Here is a 17,250-nt window from a genome sequence, read left to right as displayed (position 1 = left end):
GATAATGGCTAGGTTGATAGCAGGGTTAAAGAAAAGGCGAGTATGAAAAGACGTATCGCGTAACCGTCCCTATAAGCAGCTTCATTCTTTCTTGATCTATGAACCGACTTAAAAATCTGTCTTTCGGCTGAAAGTGTGACTTTTGGGTATGGATAAGCAGAACCTCTTTGTTCAGGGGAAATCGGAGATGTTGGCTAAGAAAGCTAAGCAGGCAAGTATAGGACGGACAAAATGCACATACAAATTGATTGACATGATCCCTCTCCCTCTCTCTTTGGCTAGTTGGCTAGTTGCACGATAAGCGGGAAAGCATACCAGGTAGGGAAAGAAAGGCTGCTTGATCTCTTGTAAGGCCAACCCTCAACGGCAATGCTATAAGTCCGATAGAAGTCCAAGGTTTTGTCTACTACGGACCAAAATGTTGGCTTTTTGGCCTTGATCTCACTTTAATTAATTTCAATCAATTAATTGATGTTTTGATGATAACAAACCTACTTTTTAATTATTAATTATTTTCAGTATTTTGAACTGTCCACAGTATAAGGTCGGGAATAACAATTTCAACGACTTTTCAATTACTCAAATCAGAGCTAAAACGAAGAAATTACAGTCGAGACAACATACCCGACGTGATGATGTGGCAGCAAAATCAAAATGATGGACAAATCAAAATATATCAAAGTATGACATTTATGATTTTGGGAGAGTAACAAATGGTGGAGTTTTTCTTATTACTATATTTTTAAATAAAGTTATTTTTACAAAATATAAATTTGAATCTAACCGTTACTCACATTGATTTTTATTATTAGTATATTATATTATTATATTATTATATTTTAAAATTTTGGTGGTTACTCACATAGTTTTTATTATTATTATATTATTATATTTATAATAAATTTTGAATTTCATTTAACCGTTACTCACATAACTTTTTATTATTATTATATTATATTACTATTATATTAAAATTTTGAAATAAATGAATTTAAAAAATTTTCTTATTTATTTACTTTTAATCTCCACCTTCCATTATTCCTAACACAATCCAATGGTCAATATTCAATCCTACATTTTGCCACTTCTCTCCTCTATATAAACTCATCTTCCCCACATTTTAAAATACACAACTTACATACATTCTCCAATACTCATTTGTTCAAAGTCTCCATTGTTTGTTGCTCTCTCCAAGCTTACAAGTTTATTTCTTTTCATCTTATTCTTGAGAGGGATTATTTTTGTATTGTGAGGAAATAGTTGTGAGTATCCCAAATTGTAAATCTACTCTTTGAGAGAGTTGTGGTGTGTTATTATCAAACTCAAATACTTGTATCGGTTTGATCCTGCGCCGTGGAAAGGATTGAGTTTGCTCTTGAACTCGTAAAAAGAGCGGTGTAGCGGTTTGGCTCAGATCCGTGGAAAGAGTCGAGAAAGTTCTTTATTCAAATTCCCAAGAGGCGCTTGGGGAGTGGAGTAGGTCGAGTTTGACCGAACCACTATAAAACTACGGTGTCATTTTCTCTAACTCTTTTCTATTTAATTTCAAAATTATTATTGTGATTTATTGCATGTTCTACTTGATTATTGTTTTGACTTGAATTACTTTGTTATAGTAATTATCATCTTCTACTTATTTGTAAAAAGTTTCATCATTAGAAAAATTAATCACGTTTAATCACCTTTATCGTTAAAACCCTATTCACCCCCCCCCCCCTCTAGGGTTGCCATACCGATCCAACACAAAAAACTCTTGGAGGAGCTAACATGAAATCAGAAATACATTTGATTACAACAACTAATAGATAGCAAACTTTTTGGTAGAAACTGAATGATCCCTTGGCTCGGGAAAGAAAAGAAAAAGGTAGTCGTACTCCTACCTTTTCCGTCGAACGATAGGAAAGTTTAAGCTGAAAGATTGAATCACACCTGATAAGAAAGACAGGCTTAACAGGTTTCTCCAAACGTATAAACGAAAAGAGGAAGCCACCGGTCCTAAAGAGGATACCGATACGCATGCATTCTCGCATGGAAGAACTTAGTTGAACCGGATCAAGGGTCCTAACCTAGTCCGACTGACCTTCTTTGGCTGGCCCCCGCCCCTTGTAACAAGGTCAACGCGTACGTGCTTTTTTCTTTCGTTTAGCGAGATAGCTTACCAGCTCTTTCGGCTCATAGCAGCAGTATGAAAAGCGGAATCCTCATCCTTAGTCGAGTCCGCATTGCCATACGAATCGACATTAGCCAAACCAAGAGCTCCTATTTTTTCTTTAACGAAAGCGGATCTAACAGTTTCGATAAAATCAACATCTTTTAAAGATGGAGTCGCTCTGCCTTGATCACCGTGGACATATGCAGCTCCCGCTTTACCTTTGCCTACCGTGAAAAGGAAAGTTTCCTCATGATAGGCCCTCCCAGCTCCCGCAAATCTTTCTATCTATCAAGAAAGGTATAGAATAGTACAACAAACCAACAAGACACGAATGGACTCATAAGATGGGCGGTCAGGGAAGCGATTTCATTTGTGTTATCCGCCAAGGAAATGATCAACGAATTCTCTATACACGGCTGAGAGATGACCGTATTGTTGCACATCCTGAATAAAGTACCGTAGGCAAGCGAAGCTTTTGAAAATGAAAGCGTGTAGAACTCAGATCCACTTTTTCTTCGATTCGTAAACTTCGGATATGATCTTCCTTTCGTCTCTGGGTGACTGAGAGAGAATTTAGGCCTGGCGTGCATCCGATTCGGTCAACAATAAGGTACAAAGCGGATTGATTAAATGGGCTTGAAGTTCCATTATTGTTAGGTCGAAGATCTCTATTAGGTTTAGTGCACTTTGGTAGTTGCGAATGTTGCCGTAATCGAATGTCTTTCTCATTCGACATTCTCTCTTACCAAGCACTCATACTCGCCAGGGTTGAGGTGACAGTCCATGAGCTAATTGGGTTTCGAGATTGCGTATACGCGAAAAGAGCTCACTTTCGACTTTCTCCTTGGCATTTTGTGCCCGGTTCTAGTTTACGAAAGGGTCTGATCTCTTTCATTGGAGCACATTGATGCCGAAGGAGTCTTCGAAACCGGTGGAGAGGCTATGATGACTTCAGACTATTCAAATAGCATGACCGATACCACAAAGAAAGGGTATCTAAGTCACACTAGTGGAATAACTTTTTCATAATAATTATCTCGATATATGATACCAAAAACCTGTCTGATGACTGATAAGGTAAGGGGTTTCAAAAGACAAAAGAATGACAATTCTACGTGTGATAGAAAAGGAGATCTTCTTTTTTTTTTTTCCAGTGTGCATGGTTCGCCTGCCTTCCTGACCACGGATGGGCTATGGGGCTTTGCACTTCAGCCCCTGAGAATACCACATCAAGGTGATAGGATTCAAACCTATGGCTCTCTGAAACTTCTTCATCGGTTATTTCGGCGCATCTTCCTTAAAAGAATTGTGACAACAGATGACCTATTTGACTGAAAAGTTCTAGGATTATGACAACAGATGACCTATTTGACTGAAAAGTTCTAGGATTGTTACAACAGATGACCTATTTGACTGAAAAGTTCTAGGATTGTGACAACAGATGACCTATTTGACTGAAAAGTTCTAGGATTGTGACAACAGATGACCTATTTGACTGAAAAGTTCTAGGATTGTGACAACAGATGACCTATTTGAGTTCATTCTCTATTCTCATCTTCTTGGTTCAATGTTTAAAACCACATTTTAAATCTATGACCTATTTGGCTAAAAAGTTCTAGGATTGTGACACTATTTGAGTTCATTCTCTATTCTCATCTTCTTGGTTCAATGTTTAAAACCACATTTTAAATCTATGACCTATTTGGCTAAAAAGTTCTAGGATTGTGACACTATTTGAGTTCATTCTCTATTCTCATCTTCTTGGCTTGAGACCTCTCACACCCAAAACGAAAATCATACCACTTTACTTAGACCAAGTATAAGTTGTTCATTGCCACGCATTCCTTTGGGTTAGGCCCCATTGATAACTAAACTATTTTTTTTTTATTTTTTTTTGTTCTTTTTGGAGGGGCATTTCAAGAATCAAACTCGAGACCTCTTGCACCCAAAGCAAGAATCATACCACTAGACCAAATGCCCTTATTATGGACTATATATTAAGTTGTTTATGGAATGTATCATCATTATATCGGGGCATTTCAAGAATCAAACTCGAGACCTCTTGCACCCAAAGCAAGAATCATACCACTAGACCAAATGCCCTTATTATGGACTATATATTAAGTTGTTTATGGAATGTATCATCATTATATCGTGGAGTACACAAGTAAATGATATTAAGAGCATTATCGTTAAATGATAATACACTAGGTTGAGACATATATATTCGTTGAGTACACAAGTAAAGGCTCTTCCTTTTGAGAAATGAACATAGGGGCATCATTCCAAGAATTGAACCACACCCTAAGCGAGAATCATACCACTAGACCAAATGCCATTTCTAAAAAAAATGCAACATTTTTAACTCCTACTCAATATATTTTTTTCTCTCAAGTTTGAAATCTATTTTCTTTAGCGGTTGTTGGACTATAAAATAAAAAGTTGATGGTCTAGTATTTTACTTGTAAGTAAGGCATGTAATGTTGAATTGTTCTAATATGCAAGTGTTATCGAATAAACTACAACCCAACAAATGAATCAAACTAATCAGTTTGGGTTGGGTTGGATTTATTCGGCTCAGTTCATCAGTTTGTTTGATTTAATTCTTCTATTTTGCTTCGCATGACAAGAAAATGAAGTTGTATTGAATGTACCATAGTTTGATTTATGACAAACTCATATGAAATATAATTACATTAATAGTACTAAGAGTTGGAGTCTATAAACATTTCCATGTGGAGCTTTATTAAAGACGAGATAAACTTTAGTTAAGTAACTCGAACTTTAAATTACATCATGTGGAGCTTTAATTTACATAAACTTTAGCATAATATGAATTCAGTTGCAGAGTTATTAGGAATAAGATGGAGAAAGAAATTTTCTTTAAAATAATAAACAGACCCAAGTTCATATTTGTTGTTGTCTAATTGTGATTTTGCAAAAAGCTTAACTAATATGAAATATCGAGGTAAATCAAGAATTATCCTACACGTCATTCAAGATGACAATAAAATGGAATTAAATTGAACGCAGATTTAGTTTCATGTCTAGCATAATTGTATTAATGATATTAAAGAGAACTTCGTGTTTTATTAGAAGAGACCAACTTCCTTTAAGATACCCGGAGTTTAAACCACTTCCATCGTAATTTCAATCACTCCACAATGATTACAAATTTAGGGTTGGCTAATTGGACATCAATTATCAACTTTAGGTTATAATTTAGGTAGTAGCCATTATAATATTAATGAGCATAAGAGTTACAATTCTTTCATGGACCATATGTGTTATAGTTAAATGAATATATATATATTATGTATGTCGAGGTTTGGGTAAAGCACAAAGTAGTAAGGAACACCATTGTCAACTCTAGAGCCACCCACAACTCATGATGGAGACCGATGCAAAATATTTTAACATCCTTTGGCATCAAGATACCGGAAAGATGAACGCCGTCAAATTGGAAGCTTTGCCTGTCTTAAGAGTCAAAATGAGAACTCTAATCAAGCTGGAGCCCTGGACTAGGCAAATTGTTTAGTGATAGTTGAAATGGATGACTTAGACGTCGTGTCAGGAATGAACGTCCTACTGAAACACAAAGTCATTTACATGCCCCTAGCAAAATGTATAATAGTAATGGAGTTTAACCCGATGATCATTCAGAAAAACATCCATCAACCAAGAGGGTTGAAAATGATGTCGATACTACAGTTGAGAAATAATCATAGCCATGATGAATCTACGCTTGCTGCTACTGTTGTAATTGAAAAGGGGAGCTCGAGTGAGCCAACCTCAATAGAAATATTGTTGCCACTACATGAACACCACGACGAAAACAAGGTCAGATAATGGATTTATCCCCACCAGAAAAGACAAAAACAAGGTCAGATATGAAGAAGGGAGACAGAAACAAACCACTGAAGCAACACATGTTCACACAGAAATATCATCTAGACGGATGAAGAGAAGGGTCAGTCAGAAGCGTCAACCACAATAATTTCAAGAAAAATAAAGAGTTCATATAAGTTAAGTTCAGATAAACTTTGAGTTCAAAGCAACAAGAACCAAAAACTGGTGTGAAAATACTATGGGCTAGTTAATGTTATCCATAAGATTATGAAGACATCATATAGAATCCAATTGCTCTTATGGATGCGGACTAACCTTGTTGTCCACGTTAGTAACTTGAAACGTTATTATTTCGACCAAGAAGACATCAAGCAGAAGCAGGTGGTATGACGTCATACAAATAAGAAAAAGTTTCAAGCGAAGAAAGTAGGAAAGACACGAACAGAGAAGACATGAAGACTCAACAAACCGTCAAGTGACTTTCAACAGCACCTAGTAGGTTGAAAGAGACTTCTCATTATGAGATCAGCTGGAAGCGCATCGAGAGATCTAAAGTCAGCCTCATCCAATAAATTGTGTGGGGGCAGATGTCACAGTCATGATTGCCCAAGGCTTGTTGCCTGTGGTTGCATGTTGCATGTCTCAGCCATTCTTGTAAATGATTTGTTGTCCAAAGCGGTTATTTGGGCAATGTTATTGTTTACCGATTATTTGGGCAACACGCCTTGAGCAATCATGACCGTCACAATTGGCTAAGACATTTGTTGTCCATATGTTATTGTTGTCCAAGAGACTCCTCATTATGAGGTCATGATTGGCTAAGACATTAAGTTTTACCTATGGAAACTTCTATCACAATCCTCTTCTTGCTCTTTGAAACTTCTTTAAATGTTATTGTTCACTCGTTATTTGGGCGCATCTTCCTTAAAAGGGTTGTGACGACAGATGACCTAGGTAAAACTTCTATTAGGAGATCAGTGCAATAGAGAATTTGTGTCCCTTTCCTGAAACCTTCAGCAGACAACATAACAAAGAGTTCCTAGAAAAAATATAATAGAACAATTTGTGTAATGCCTTTGAAGTTAGGCTTGAGGCTCTATCTTATCTACCAAGAATATGGTTCATTCTCTATTCACATAGAAATTCTGCAATAGAAAGTGGTACCCTCATCTTCTCTTACAAAACTTTCTCAAGTCCTCATGGAATGATTTGAAAGTGGTACCATCATCTTTTTTTATAAGACTACCTCGGCCTTCATAGAATGATTATGCTATGTTGATTCTTAGAGAAGAGAGTAGGAGTAAGAGTAGATGACTGTTTATGGGCCAAGTCCCGAAAAAGTAAGTCTTTATGCCAAGAAAGGAGAGGAATCCTCATAGTTTCCAAGATTTGAAGAGAATCATACTTACACAAATTTCCTTTGTGTGTTTATTCTTGTTGTTTGCTCTCTTCATTTAACATGTTATAAAGATACTTGTAAATTATAATTAAATATAGCTTCCTTTTTTTTTTCTTTTCAAATATTCATCTGAATTACTTCTTGGTTCAAGGTTTAAAAAACTTATTTCAAATCTTATTATATTGCATGCTTCAATTTGATATATTTGTTGGGGGCATTTTGAGAATCAAACTCGAGACCTCTCGCACCCGAAGCGAGAATCATACCACTAGACCAGATGCCTTGGAGTGGATCTATCATTTTTAGTTGTTGGTCCATATCTTAGATGCGCCTCAATATTTGAAATTTATCCCCATATTTTTGTTTCAATTCTAGAGATAGGAATGATATCCATAGAAATACATAATTTTACAATGCAAATAAGAAAAACTCGTGATCAAGTTTTAGATAAAAGTAGCATACATGTTGATAGATATAAAAATAAATTCAAGTTCTTTCTCTGGCCTAATTATCAATTGGACGATTTAGCTGATATGAATTGTTATTGGTTTGATACCAATAATAACAGTCATTTTAGTATGCTAAGGATCCATATGTATCCATGAAAATTAGTTAAATGCTATATTTTTCTTATATTGGCCATAATATCTCTCAACCAAATGCATTAGTTGAAAATGTATTTAATATTTTTCTTTTGTCCTTTTCTTTTTTCGAATGGTCATGTCTCCATTCCATTTGAAAATTGATATTTTGTTTGATAATTTTAAACTTATTATTTTTGTTTGTTCATTCCACCTAATTTGTAAAAAAAAAAATCATACCATTAGACCAAATGCCCTTATAGTGGATCTATCATTTTTAGTTGCCCGTGTGTATATGTTGTCCGCACCTCAATATATGAAATTTATCCAACCTCAATATATAATTTATCCACATATTTTTTTGTGCTTTAGAACCTACTATTATTGTCATGTTAACTTCACATGGTCTATCACATAGTTGAAGCAGCATGGCCACTGGAGCCCATGCATTCTTTTGGAATAGATATGTTATGTGTTTTTTTTTTTTTTTTGTTTGTTTTCCCACCTCAACTATTTTGTTTTTTTTTTAAATTGTGTTTTATCCTTTTATTAAAAAAAAAAAAAAAGAAAACATTTGAATTTTAAGCAAAATTTCATACCCAACTAAGTTTTTTAAAAATATTTTTATTTTTTTTTTTCTTTATTTTAGTTTTCCAAACCTAGATTGTTATGGAGTGGCTATTGATTTTTATTTATTTTTTCTCTCTACTTTGTGCAGTTTGTATCCTAGCTTTAATCTTCTGGACGGTGGCGTTGGTAATTTGCACCAGCTCTGGCCTAATAGTTGTCGTTTGCCCCCCTTCTTCCAAAAGGATAGGGGATCGAAATCTTCGTTCATAAAGAACCTCGTATGTGACCATTTGTATGGTCGCTTGGCAAGTATTATTATAAGCGAATTTCATAAGGGGTAGGTACTTATCCCAGCAAAATCCATCACATATACCCTCAACATGTCTTCCAATATTTGCTTGAGGATTTCTGTTTGACCATCTGTTAATGGGTGGAATGTCATACTATAACTGCGTACCCAATGCCTTTTGTTGAATTTTCCAGAAGCGAGATTTAAATCTGGCATCTCAATCTAATACTATTGCCTTTTGTTGAATTTCCAGAAGTGTACCCAATACCTTTACTCATGAATATTCATTTTTAATGTTAGCAAGAGTAGCTCAGTTGGGAGATTGCTAGACTAAAGATTTGAAGGTCACACGTGTTTTATCCACGTTCAACGCATCTAATACAAGTTTATTGCCTGACTATACAATCTAAAAACATAACTTACTTATTCAATCTAAAATTAGTGATTATTTCTTTTTTAAACATAATGAATTAGCGGAAATACCTTTACTTATGAATTTTCATTTTTAATATTAGTAGGGATAGCTCTGTTGGAAGAGCGTACTGAAGATTTGAAGGTCATGTTTGATCTAGACGTTCACCGCACCTGACACTACAAGAAATTGCCCTTTTAATATCTTTTGAGGATTGCTTTTTATATATTATGCTATTAATAGAAAACATAAAAATAAAAAAATAAAAAATAAATAAAAAAACTGAAAAGGAAAAGGAAAATAAGGAAAAAACACAGAAAAGAAACTTCAGAATTTGAAATCTTCCTTCCTTAGGTTAGGGTTAGTAGGAGTGGCGGATAGCAATCTTCTCTTCTTCTTCTCAAATCAGGCCTCCCACGACTCTTCTTCCTTTCACCCGTCTTGGAATAAAGATGATTCTCCCTGTCCCTGGGAGTTCGTCAAATGCAACCCCATCAATGGAGTTTTCGAGCTTTCTCTCGATGGGTTGGGGCTAGCAGAGAGAACCGGAAGAGGGTCTGAGAAATTGCAGCATCTCAAGGTACTCTCGCTTTCTGGCAATCTGAGTCATGAGCTTGTTCTACCTCCCGGTCTTCATAGGGTTAATTCCAGTCGTAATGGTTTATCTAGACGGATACCCACTTAGATTTCTTGATTTTTCTGATAATCTCTTCTGTGGGCCTCTTCTGGATGAAATGTTTATTAATTACTTTCGCTTCATTATCTTTCTCTTGCATCTAATATGTTTCGGCCTTGTCCCCAACACATTGCCCACAAGGTGTTTGTATTTAAACATTCTAAATCTTTCAGCCAATCAATTTTCTGGTTCCTTGGATTTTTGGTGTTCGACAAGGCTCACGACATTGGATCTTCCAAAAATGTTCTATCTAGATATTTACCACAAGGGATTTAAGCTATCCATAACCTGAAAGAGCTCAAGCTGCAGAGCAATCAATTCAGCCATTCATGACCTGGGTTTGGAGGAGATTAATTTGTCTCAGAACGAGCTGATTGGTTGAGTTGATTGGTTTAGTCCCAATAGGATCAAACAAGCTATATGAGAAACTCACAAGGATTAAAGTAAAGATTAGAAGGTATCTCAGTAGAAATGAGATTCTATGGACACTTGAAATACTTGAATCCCTCATGGAGTAGCTTTAAAGCAAAGATTCCACCAGAAATGAGTTTGTTTCAGAACTTGAATATGTTCAATTGAACAAATCATCTTTAGGTCATACTTTGCTCCAAGTCCCTAATTCCGAATTTTTCTATTACAATTTTCTATTACAGTTTCTCTACTACATTCTTAGTTGTTTATCATAATTAACTAATACATTTCTTGATTATGTTGGTTTGGCCTAAACAAAAGCACGAGAGAGTATTATTTGTCTTAGCTATATTCTTGGTTGTTTACCAACTTGAGCCCCATACATAAGTTTGGTTTGGTTGGTGCAAGATGGAACAAATGGGAAATCATGTAGGACTCATGTAGGACTGTGGAGTTGAAGTAAAATTTATATATGGATGTTATATGCATTCAAAAAAAAAAAAAAAGAAAAAAAAAAAAACTAGTTTGAACACGATAGTTTTAGTCTTTTTTTTTATTTTTTTTTATTTTTTACTTAACTAGTCTTTCGAACTTGATAGTTTCTGCACACCATATTTGTTATGAGCTTGTTTAGATCATTTGAGTTGTACCCTGTGTATTGTTACCTTTTGTAGTAGCAACAAAGAACGTTTATACTGTGATAAATGCTTTAAAAGAGTTTTCTATTCTTTTCCTTTTGTGTACTTTTAAAACAAGAACATTAATGAAACCCTGTCAAATTTTATTTTTCTATAAGCAAATTACAACATACCATTTATATAAAGTTTAAGCAACATTTCTGAATACGATGTTACATCTAAACACGGTCGTACAAATGGTTGTTAGAAAATCAAGGAGGAAAACTGTTTAGATTGTTTTTACTTTGGCATCCTTGAAGGCCATGCTCTGTAGTTTTACTTTGACCTTCTTGAGTTGATCTCAATCAAGAGGGAAGGATTGGCATCTAAAGGTGATTGTATGAGATGCTACAATTCAAGATGTTATTTCATTGGAAAAATCTAACTAATACTCCATATTCGTTTGGCCTCTTGATTAAGAAAATGTAGGTGTTGGTTTTTGTAGTATTCTGAAATATTGTTGCAATATTAGTAATAATCAAATGGAATACTTAATTTATGTTTCATTCTTCTCATTTCACTTGCTAATGGATAACAAAAGTGTGTTGTGTGGAGGTTATGATGGATGAATGCAATTATGATTTTCTTCTCTTAACAAATCAAGCTAAGTCCAAGAGGTATATGAAAGCAATGTTGATATCTTCATTACACAGAGGATGCAGGAGGAACAAAGCGATAAAAGAGAGTGAACGTGCTGCTGGAAACAATATTTTTGATGGTAAAATTGGGATATTATGCCTACTCAAATAACATATACTTAAGAAAGGTAGCTTGCTCCTAAGAAGATAATGCACTAGTAAGGAATCGGCTGCTCAACATGTTAAAAGAATTGGATGAACAGAGCTTGGCCACTGTTATTGTCTCTATTCTTTTGTAGATTTTAGTAATGTGTTTCCGTTTCTTAAAACTTATGTACATCTAAGTGTAAATACATTATAATATCTCTTGAGTTAGATTATATTAAAGAAAATATTGTTGAGCCTAAAGATTAAATAGTATTATTATATCAATAGATTAAAGGTTGAAATATTATATTATAACATTAAAAAAATGTTATTATAAATTAAAACAAAGGTTTAAATATTATATTATAACATTAAAAAAATGTTATTATAAATTAAAACAAAGCATAATATTTTTGTTATCATAAACAGATCATAGCTCTAAAAAAGTGCTATAAAAGGTTTTTATAACAACTTAGATAAGTTATAGCTTCCTAATCTATTATAGCATTCATTATAGCTATAAAAAAATGCTATAAAAAGTCTTGGACTTTTAATAACATGGGCTGTCACGACGTACGAAAAACGCTATAAAAAGTCTATAATAGCATTTTTCGTAATCTATCGTATTTATTATTTGTTGTAGTGTGATTCTAGTTGCATAACCGGACTATTCAATCTAAAATTAGTCATTGTTCCTTTCTAAAATCTCAATGAATTATCGGAAATACCTAATGTGTTCTAGTTCACCCCACCTTATACAAGTTGGATAACTTGAATATCTTATTAAAAATTAGTGATTATTTCTATTTAAAATTTCAATGAAGTAGCTAAAATACCTTTACTGATGAATTTTCATTTTTAACGTTAGTGTGGATAGTTCAGTTGAGAGAGCGTTAGATTGAAGATTTGAAGGTCTCGTGTTCAATCCACGTTCACCACACATGGTTCACGTTGCACAATTTGACTATTCAATCTTAAATTAGTGATCATTTCTTTTTAAAATTTCAATTAATTAGCGGAAATACCTTTACTTACAAACTTTCATTTTTAATGTTAGCGGGGATAGCTCAGTTTGGAGAGCGTTAGATTTAAGATTTGAAGGTCACGTGTTCGATCTCCACGTTCACCGCACCTATTTCTATTTGCATAACCTGATGAATTTTCATTTCTAATGATTGCAGGGATAGCTCAGTTGGGAGAGCGTCAGGAAGATCTGAAGGTCATGTGTTTGATCCACTTCCTTGGTTCACGTTGCATAATTTGACTATTCTTTTCAAAATTAGTGATTATTTTTGTTTAAAATATAATGAATTAGTGGAAATACCGTTTTTTATATTGGCATAGGTTGACTAAGTTGCATAACTTGACTATTCAATCTAAAACTTGTGATTATTCGTTTTTTATGTTATCTGGGATGGCTTAGTTGGGAGAGCATTAGATTGAATATTGGAAGGTCTTGTGTTCGATTTGCATTCATTGCACCTTATAGTTTAGTTGATTATTATTTCCTTTTAAAATATAATGAATTAGTGGAAATAACTTTACTTATGAATTTTTATTTTTAATGTTAGCAGGGATAGCTCAGTTGGGAAGAGTGTCAAACTAAAGATTTGAAGGTCACGTGTTTAATCTCCACGTTCACCACACCTGTTTCCATTTGCATAAGCTGAGTGTAATTTTACGGATGAATTTTCATTTTAATGTTAGCGTGGATAGGTGAAGTGGGAGTGGGTCTGTAGATCTATAAGATATTTAGTAAAATGACTCATTTTATTGCATGGAACAATAAAATTGATGGTCCCCTAGAATGGTCAATACATTCTTCTTTCAATGTTGCTAAGTTGAGTCCTTTTGATGTAGGTGATGATTTTTCTAATTCGAGGACGAATCCTGAAGAGGAGGATGATGATAAGAAAATGACTCATTTTATTGCATGAAACAATAAAATTGATGTTCCCGTAGAATGGTCAATACATTCTACTTTCAATGTTGCTAAGTTGAGTCCTTTTGATGTAGGTGATGATTTTTCTGATTCGAGGACGAATCCTGAAGAGGGGGATGATGATAAGAATCACGGTGTACATTCTACTTTCAATGTTGCTAAGTTGAGTCCTTTTGATGTGGGTGATGATTTTTCTGATTCGAGGACGAATCCTTTTGAAGAGGGGGATGATGATAAGAATCACGGTGTTGCAACTGGACCTATTAGACAACCCAAGGCTAAGAAGATTCAACAAGCATTCATACTTCAAAGATTCAACAAGCATTCATACTTCATCTACAAAATTGGATAGGCTAGGTTCAACCATCATTTCATGTGTTACAAGTTGATTCGTTTGAGTCAAGATCATTTGGAGATTCAAAAGTAAATATTTGCATGGTTGAAGTAGTGGATGAAGTTGCAAGCATCAGTTCATGAGTGGTTAGAAAACTTTATTTATTATTTTAATTTCATAAAGTTTGTAATGCTCAAATTAACTTCGTCTTCTATGGAGATTTAAAGGGATCGAGATTAAATCACGAACACTAACTTCTTTTGTTGGGAGACTATAAATACCCACAAATTATTATGTAAAAGCATATTTGTGATCAATGAAATTGATCTCTCAAGTTGAGACGACCCCCCTTGTAGAAATCTGAGCATATCTTTGTCATTTCTAAGTTTCGTGCAATTCTTGTGGTAGATTGCATCTGAGTTATTCAATCAAGCCTTGCTCAAGTTCGATTGTGAAGTGACTCAATTTAGAAAAAGATTCCAAATCTTGGATCTCATTATCTAATTCTAGCTTTATCTCTTGTTTGATCTAAATTTTGAATAAGAGTGTTAATTTCTTTAATACAAGGGTTCTTGCTTCTACAAAAGCTTGGCTCGTTGGGCTGAAGATTACAGTTGGTCAATCATCCTTCAACGGAATCTTCTATCCCCATGACTTGCTCTGATGCAGTCGTTCTTTTAACGTCGATGACACGTCCAGTTGTCGAGATTTGTAATGTGAGTTTGTAACCCATCCATTGAGGTTCTTGGAATGATTCTATAGTTTATCATTTCCATGTTGGGAGTTGGATCATCGGTCTTGGGCGAAGGAATCCTTGATTTACGGCCTTTCGAGTTGAAGGAAGTGTCATAAGGCTAATTTTTTTTCAATTTTTTTCAATTTTTTTTTAGTGATTTTATTTGATTTTATTTCAATTTTGTCAAACTCACTCACATGCTCATCTCAATCATTTCAACCCTGTTGCCGTTCAATAAGAGAGACCTTGGAAATAACCTGTAACTATTCAACTGGATTATCACATTAACAATTTGAATCAAATAAAGTGACATTAACCATTTGAATCACCTACACCCCACTTGTTGAACTTGACCAAATGTCTATAATATAACACTTACAAAGGTACAAAGTAACACTAACAAAGGTACAAAGTTCATAAAAGTCTTTTTAATCTAAAATACCATTGAACTTGACCATTATAGTGCCTCTCAATCGTAGGTAAAGTTTAAATTCGAGTCTCCTTGTCAAACTCTCTCGGGTGCTCATCTCAACCATGATGGCGTTCAACAAGAGAGCCTTCAAAAATAGCCGGATTATCGCATTAACCATTTGAATCATCTCAACCCCACTTGTTGAAATTGAAACAAATATCTATAACATAACACTAACATAGGTAAGATGTTCATAAAAGTCCTTAATCTAAGATACTATTGAACTTGACCATTAAAGTGCCTCACAAAATGAGGTAAAGTTTAAATATACTGGGTGACAAAAGATGAAACTATAAAATAAAAAGAAATAAGAAAATAATATTCAATTTCAGAGAATTAAACAATAATCTCCTAGGTGAAAGCAAAATATCCGAACCATTAGACAACAATGAATTTTTGGTGTAGTTGCCCTAAAGTCTTTTGTCTAATCGCTCAAGAGTTTTAATGTGATGTTTTCGGTAATGTCTAACTCTTCGACACGTCCTTTCATGTGTGTGATAGAGTTCTCAGAATTACCGCGACGTTTCGAGCTGTTCGATCGTGTGGCTCTTTCTTCAAAAGGGTAAACATCAAACATCAGGTCTTTGATTGGCAACCCATCCAAAGGAGCGTCGATTGCATCGATTCCATCAACAGTCTTCCCATGAGTTTATGGTGCGTGACCCATTTTTTATACCTTTCACCTTCGAGCACCACCATAGTTTTGCATCGTCCATGAGATGCATTGCAACCAACGTAACTCTTAGGTCCTATGAGCAAGTTCCAGTAACCTTCAAGTATTGTTCTACGTAAAAAATAAAGCTTTTTAATTCCTTAGCATCCCGGTTTCCATTTAAGGGGTTGTGTTCTTGGATTTTAAGTTTGTGAAGCCCACATGAACTTGGCTTGAGGTGTGGTTCTCTACCGTCCAACTTGTCAAACTCACTCGAGTGCTCATCTCAACCATGATGTCGTTCAACAAAAGAGACTTCGAAAATGACTGGATTATCGCATTAACCATTTGAAATTGAACAAAATATCTATAGTCTAAGATAGAAACTGTAAAATATGAAATAAGAAAATAATATTCCATTGCCGAGAATTGAACTCGGGTCTCCTAGGTGAAAGCCAGATATCCTAACCACTGGACGACAATGGATTTTTAGTGTAGATGTCCTGAAGTCTTTTGTTAGATCGCTGAAGAGTTTTAGCATGATCTTTTGCTTAATGTCTAACTCTTCGACACGTCCTTCCCTATGTGTGTTAGAGTTCTCAGGGCTACCGCGACGTTTCGAGCTGTTCGATTGTGTGGCTCTTTCCTCAAAAGAGTCAATATCAAATGTTAGGCCTTTGATTGGCAACCCATCCAGGGGAGCGTCGATTGCATCGATTCCATCAACGATCTTCCCATGAGTTTATGGTGCACGACCCATTTTTTATACCATTCACCTTCGAGCACTACCATAGTTTTGCATCGTCCATGAGATGCATTGCGGCTAACGTAACTCTCAGGTTGTATGAGAAAGTTCCTGTAGCCCTCAACTCTCAGGTCGTATGATAGAGTTCTTAGAGCTACCGCGACATTTCGAGGTGTTCGATCGTGTGGCTTTTTCTTCAAAAGAGTCAACATCAAACATCAGGTCTTTAATTGGCAACCCATCAAGGGGAGCGTCGATTGCATCGATTCCATCAATGGTCTTCCCATGAGTTTATGGTGCATGACCCATTTTTTATATCATCCACCTTCGAGCGCCACCGTCCATGAGATGCATTGTGGCCAACGTAACTCTTAGGTCCTATGAGCAAGTTCCTGTAACCTTCAAATATTGTTCAACGTCAAAAATAAAGTTTTTTTAATTCTTTACCATCCTGGTTCCCATTTAAGGGTTTGTGTTTTTGGATTTTCAGTTTGTTAAGCCCAACATGAGCTTGGCTTGGGGTGTGGTTCTCTACGACCCTCCTTGTCAAACTCGCTCTGGTGCTCATCTCAGTCATCTCAGCCATGATGGCGTTCAACAAAAGAGACCTTGAAAATGACCGAATTGT

At 35.1% G+C, this 17,250-nt stretch overlaps 1 long non-coding RNA gene and 1 other non-coding gene across 2 annotated transcripts; one reads left to right on the top strand and one right to left on the bottom strand.

Annotated features, from left to right (window-relative positions):
* Nucleotides 1-9,534: 9,534 nt before the first annotated feature.
* Nucleotides 9,535-12,002, top strand: LOC111785610 (uncharacterized). The gene is made up of 2 exons (XR_002813681.2): nt 9,535-9,832; nt 11,670-12,002. It is a non-coding gene; the product is annotated as an uncharacterized LOC111785610 (long non-coding RNA).
* Nucleotides 12,003-16,291: 4,289 nt separating this feature from the next.
* Nucleotides 16,292-16,363, bottom strand: TRNAE-UUC (transfer RNA glutamic acid (anticodon UUC)). Its single transcript has one exon. It is a non-coding gene; the product is annotated as a tRNA-Glu (tRNA).
* Between the last annotated feature and the right edge of the window lie 887 nt (nt 16,364-17,250).

Source organism: Cucurbita pepo, chromosome 10 (assembly GCF_057944985.1).
Source record: "Cucurbita pepo subsp. pepo isolate OVF chromosome 10, ASM5794498v1, whole genome shotgun sequence".
NCBI classification, from domain to species: Eukaryota; Viridiplantae; Streptophyta; class Magnoliopsida; order Cucurbitales; family Cucurbitaceae; genus Cucurbita; species Cucurbita pepo.
This window is presented reverse-complemented; position numbering and strand designations above follow the sequence as displayed.